The 5,880-nt window shown below is 37.8% G+C and overlaps 1 pseudogene; it reads left to right on the top strand.

The window, feature by feature from the left end:
• Positions 1 to 4,956: 4,956 nt before the first annotated feature.
• On the top strand, positions 4,957 to 5,428 carry LOC112926912 (peptidyl-prolyl cis-trans isomerase A pseudogene; annotated as a pseudogene).
• The last annotated feature ends 452 nt before the right edge of the window (positions 5,429 to 5,880 follow it).

Below are 5,880 nucleotides of genomic sequence, written 5' to 3'. Positions count from 1 at the left end.
TACATCTGCACAGGAATTTAGCTCAGAAGTACTAGGTGGTCTGGGCTGGCAGGGGTCTGCAGGCCGGGGCGGGGCGGGGGGGGGGCAGTCAGTATCACCTGAGCGGTGGTTTCAGATTTCATTAGTCTGAATTAAGAGGTAAACCAGAAAGAAGAGCTTTTCTAAATAGGATCCTGTAGGTATTTCACAAACTTATTCTCTGATATATTGCTGTACACACATAACACCTCCAAAGAAATGTGTAGTGATGACTTTTTTTTTTTTTTTCCTGGAAGGTGTCATAAACTCCCAAAAGCTTTAAGGACTGGAAAGCTTGGGACACATGGGTGGCCCAGAAGTAGAGCCCTGCCTTCGGCCCAGGGTGTGACCCCGGGATCCCGGGATCAAGTCCCATGTCGGGCTCCCCGCGTGGGGCCTGCTTCTCCTTCTGCCTCTCTCTCTCTCTCTCTGTCTCTCAAGAAAAATAAATCTAAAAAAAAATTTAAAGGAAGCTTTCTGGATCCAGAAGTAGTATTACTAGATCGTATGGCACCTCTATTTTTATTTTTTTGTGGAAACTCCATACTGTCTCCTCCAAAGGCTGCAGCAGTTTCCATCCCACCAACAGTGCACAGGGTTCCCTATTCCCCACATCTCACTTCAGCACTTGTTATTTCTTGTCTTTGTGATGATAACCATGGTAACACGTATGAGGTGGCATCTCACTGTGGTTTTGATTTACATCTCCCTGTGGATTAGTGATGCTGAGCACCTTTTCCTATACGTGTTGGCCATTTGAGTGTCTTCTTTGGAAAAATATTTACTCCAATCCTCTGCCCATTTATTAATTGGGTTGTTTGTTTGTTTTTTTCCTATTGAGTTGTGTGAATTTTTATATATTTTAGATATTAACCCCTTACTGACTTATGATTTGCAAATATTTTATCTCCTTTAGGTTGCCTTTTCATTTTGTTTATGGTTTTATTCATTCATAATTTCACCTGATAACAAACATAGGTTAGTTACATAGATGAATGGGAATGTTAAGGTTGTAAGTTACTTATGATCTCAACTATTATCTTAAATTCTATCCCTAGCACCTGAAATTTATTTGAAACAAAGCAATAACAAATATAACACTTTATTTATTTTTTTTTAATTTTTTTTTAAATTTATTTATGATAGTCACAGAGAGAGAGAGAGAGAGAGAGAGAGAGAAGCAGAGACTCAGGCAGAGAGAGAAGCAGGCTCCATGCACCGGGAGCCCGACGTGGGATTTGATCCCGGGTCTCCAGGATCGCGCCCTGGGCCAAAGGCAGGCGCCAAACCGCTGCACCACCCAGGGATCCCCCAAATATAACACTTTAAACAAGTATATGTAATATTTGATGTAACTGGACAAAATTTTAAATTTTCTACTGAAAGAATTTGAAATCATTTTTATTTCTGTTTAGGACAAACATCTGGCTTTTCCATTGATTATGGCCTTTTTTTCTGTTAATTTAAAATGTAATGGAATTTTTAGAATTAGAAAGGATCCTAAAAATTACCCAGACTAGATGAATACTTCTTTGTTTCATAGGTGAGAAAACTGTGAATTTATGACTTGGAAGACTCTGCAAAATTATTCCTCCAATGCTGTCAGATCTAGAATTAAGGAACAGTCTATTTTCTCTTTACCTCTCTTCTCTGACTCTGCCAAGGGATATACTCTGAACTACACGTGGTATCCCATGGATAGAGTTAACCCTGCCAGTCTTTGCCTTTGCTTAAGCCCGTCTCTCTGGATTATTGTTCATGCACCAGCATGACACCCAATCTTTTATCATTTCCTAGTTGAAAACCCAATCACTAACAGACATTAGCAATATTGAATTCTAATTATTTAAAGTCAACTTTAAACCGAATTCGATCATTAATTTTTAAAATTGGCGAAAGTCCATCAACGTCAAGTTTAAAGATGGCTTGCACATAATACACCCTCTTGTTTCTCTTCTATTAGAAAGCTTATTTTTATGACTCAGATTTTAATTCACTCAAAGCTAACCACTTCCCCAACCCTGCCTACGTAAGTGGTTCATTACTAATCTGGAGATACGATGTACTCAAAAATGTTTGTGCTAGAAAAATTTTATCTTTGGATATTGGCTTTTTTCTTTTTCTCTCTCTGTGCTTTGAATGCTATAATTCATATTTGAGTTTCTTTTCTTAACATTAGCACAGATTGTGTTCTTGAGCACATATTTTAGCTGTTATTTTTTTAAATAACTTTTTGCTTTTAAATGCAAACTGACAAAGTAATCTTAGATGTTTAATGAAACTATTGCCAGATTGTGAATCCTTATGGAGAAATGCACAAGTGAAGACAAAATATTTCAACATTTGTCATGAATGTTTGCTAATGAAGATGGCCTTTAAAATGTGAATAGCTTCAATTGCCTTTTATTTTTAAAATACATATTCAGCTAAAGAAAAACATAGTAGTGTCCTTATTCTAGCAATCTTTTTTTTCAAATAAAATATGCTTAAAAGTTACCTATATTGTCATTTTTGGAAAAAATGTTCCAACCGAGGTGTGCTGCAGTCTTCCTGTTTGTCACAAATTTGCTTGAACACTAAAACATCATGCTTAATTTTTTTCCCCAAGACAAATAAAAGCTATTAGTGGTAAAATTAAAATTGTCACGACTATATCCTATCGGTATAATAATACTCAATATGAAGATTTTCCTTCCAAGGGTATCCTTTAGTAATTACCATGACTCTAATTTTTCTTTAATAAAGAACATTTTTGTGGCTCCCATAAATTCTTTTGAAAATCATTGTTAAAATGTTTTAAAATGTATTGTCAGATCTCCGTGGTATAGTATTTGCTATTTCTCTTTGATATTAAGATATATTGTGGCAATAGCTGGGATCCAAATGATTTATTATATTGTATTATAGGGAATTTATTATTTCTTATGACATAATTTGATAGAAACCTTGGTCTATTTTTTTTAAAGATCCCAGAGTACTATCTTTTCACTGTTATTGTTGTCCCTAATGAGTCCTTGTATTGTACCTAAAAGCTTGGTTAAACTTGGCATATTTTAGTTGTTGTTGTTTTTTTTTTCATAAATGTGTGAGATTTGGCATATTCTATTCATTTGAAAAAAAATCTTAGGAACAAATTTTGCATGATTGTGGGTTCAGTAATGAACTGTAACTGTCAGTAGGGTTTGAGTTAGGAAGGCCATGATTGAAGCAATGAGAATAGTCTGCTAGACGCTTACATACCAGCATTAGGAAGCTTGGAAACCAGTCTGTTGCTACAAACACCACTATCTGTGTTATTAGAATACCGACTGGCGGGGTCGGACGGGAAGGGGCAGTTACTGTATGAGTAGCTACTTCTCACGGAGTGGTGGACAGATACAGGCTGCAATTAAAATACCACGCCGTGTTGAATCCCTGCTTCTGTCCATGAACATTTCTGGTGCTGACCTTACTGGCTGCTAAACAAGCTGGATAAGACAGATGAGACGTTTGCGCCTGGGCATTGGTACAACAGGAAACACTGACTGCAAACCTTGAGAGAAGGTATAGATGAGATGAGAAGTAAAATTTCACTCGGCTTCTTAACTAGATGTGCTTTTTAGACCACAGTACAAGAAGCGAGAATACAGGCAAAACTGGGCAATTCATCAAGATGAGCAGACAAAGAGAGGAGTTATTAGAGTCTGAGAAAATTGAAATTTGCAGGACAGAAAAAAATAGAGTGAGATAACTACAAAGTAAAAAGAGAATCCTATTGAGTCTTTGACTATTTACCGACCTGTACCTACACAATGCATGACTCCAGGAATCCAAGCAAGACAACTCTCAGGGAACTATAAATTGAATAATTCCCAGTGCTCACACAGAGCTGGGAATTATTTGCATTTCTTTCAACCAAGTAGGATTCTGAATTAAGCATGCAAAGTCAAGCATCTAATACAAAATTACTAGACATATGGAAATTTTCAAATGTGACCCATAACCAAGGAAGAAAATCAGTTAACAGAAAAAGACCTAGAAATAATAGACATCATGGGATTTGAAAGCAAGACTTTTAAATATTTATTATAAGTATAATAAAAATGCTCAAGGATGTAGAGGAGAAAAGAAGATAATTAGGAGAGAAATGGCTTTCATAGAACAGAACAGAAAGAATTTTTCCAAATTAAAAATGTAATAGCTAAGATACAAAATTCACTGGATGAATTTTGCATAAAATAATGTAAAACACTGGAGGAAAAAAAATGGAGGCATGGAGAACTTAAAGGACAGTTTAGGCCAAAACACAAAGATAAAAAAAGACTGAAAGAAAATGAACAGTATTAGTTATCTGTGTAGCAGTATCATATAGGCTAGCATATGTGCAATTGCAGTTCTAGAAAAAGAGGAGAGGGGAAGAAAACAATTCCAAGGAATAATATTTCCAAATTTGATAGATGCCATTAATTCACACACATAAAGAAAATAAAGAAAAAAAGGAAAAGCAAAGCTCAGTGAATCTCGTGTAGATTAATCACATATATGACCATAGCAAGAAATATATATTTTTTTAAATTTTTACTTATTTATGATAGTCACAGAGAGAGAGAGAGAGGCAGAGACATAGGCAGAGGGAGAAGCAGGCTCCATGCACCGGGAGCCCGACGTGGGATTCGATCCCGGGTCTCCAGGATCGCGCCCTGGGCCAAAGGCAGGTGCCGAACCGCTGTGCCACCCAGGGATCCCAGCAAGAAATATTTTAATAAATTTTCTGAAATCCAGGGATAATAAGAAATTTAAATTTTGTTATAAAGCAGCCAGAGAGAAAAGAAACACAATACAAATGGGAAAACAAAGTTGATATTCACGGCCATCTCATCAAAAATAGTGTGACCCAAATAATAGTGGCACAGTGGCCTTGCAGATGCTGCTACCTCAGAGCTCCTCCTGTGCCCAGCCATGGTCAACCCCATGGTGTTCTCTGACATAACCTTGCATGGTAAGCCTTTGGGCTGTTTCCAAACAAAGTTCCCAAGACATCAGAAAACCTTCTTGCTTGAGCACCGGGAAGTAAGGATTTGTTTATAAAGGTTACTGCTTTCACAGGATGATTCTGAGATTTAAGTGCAAGGGTGGTGACTTCACGTGTACTTCCCAGGGCAACAAGTCCATCTGTGGAGAGAAATTTAGTGATGAGAATTTCACCCTGAAGCATGCATGTCCTAGCATATTGTACATGGCAAATGCTGAACCCGACATGGTCGGTTCCCAGGTTTTCATCTGTACTGCCAAGACTGAGTGGTTGGATGGCAAGTGTATTGTCTTTAGCAAAGTGAAAGAGGGCATGGATATTGTGGAAGCCGTGGAGCACTTTGAATCCAGGAATGGCAAGATCAAGAAGATCACCATAGCTGATTGTGGACAAGTCTAATAAATTGGACTTGTGTATTTTGTTGTTGCTTTAGATTTTATTTATTTATTCATGAGAGACACAGAGACAGAGGCAGAGACACAGGCAGAGGGAAGCAGGCTCTCTGCGGGGAGCCTGATGTGGGACTTGATCTCAGGACCCCGGGGTCACTCCCTGAGCTGAAAGCAGACGCTCAACCACTGAGCCACCCAGGTGCCCTGACTTGTATTTTTTCGAAACATCAGGCCATTCTTTCTATAGCCGAGGAGCACAACTCTTCACCTTCATCAGCTTGAAATAGCCTATAATCTTTGTGCTCTCACTTCAGTTCAATGGCTTCCATATTTTCCTCATTCCCTCTAACTCTAGCTGGATTGCTGAGTTAAGGTCATGATCATGAAATAAAAACTAACAACAAAGAAGAGAATAGTGGAAGAACATCTTCAAAGTGCTGAAAGAAAAAAATAATGTGC

This window comes from Vulpes vulpes, chromosome 10, assembly GCF_048418805.1.
Source record: "Vulpes vulpes isolate BD-2025 chromosome 10, VulVul3, whole genome shotgun sequence".
NCBI classification, from domain to species: Eukaryota; Metazoa; Chordata; class Mammalia; order Carnivora; family Canidae; genus Vulpes; species Vulpes vulpes.
Note: the sequence above shows the minus strand (reverse complement) of the source record. Positions and strands in the feature narration are given on the sequence as shown.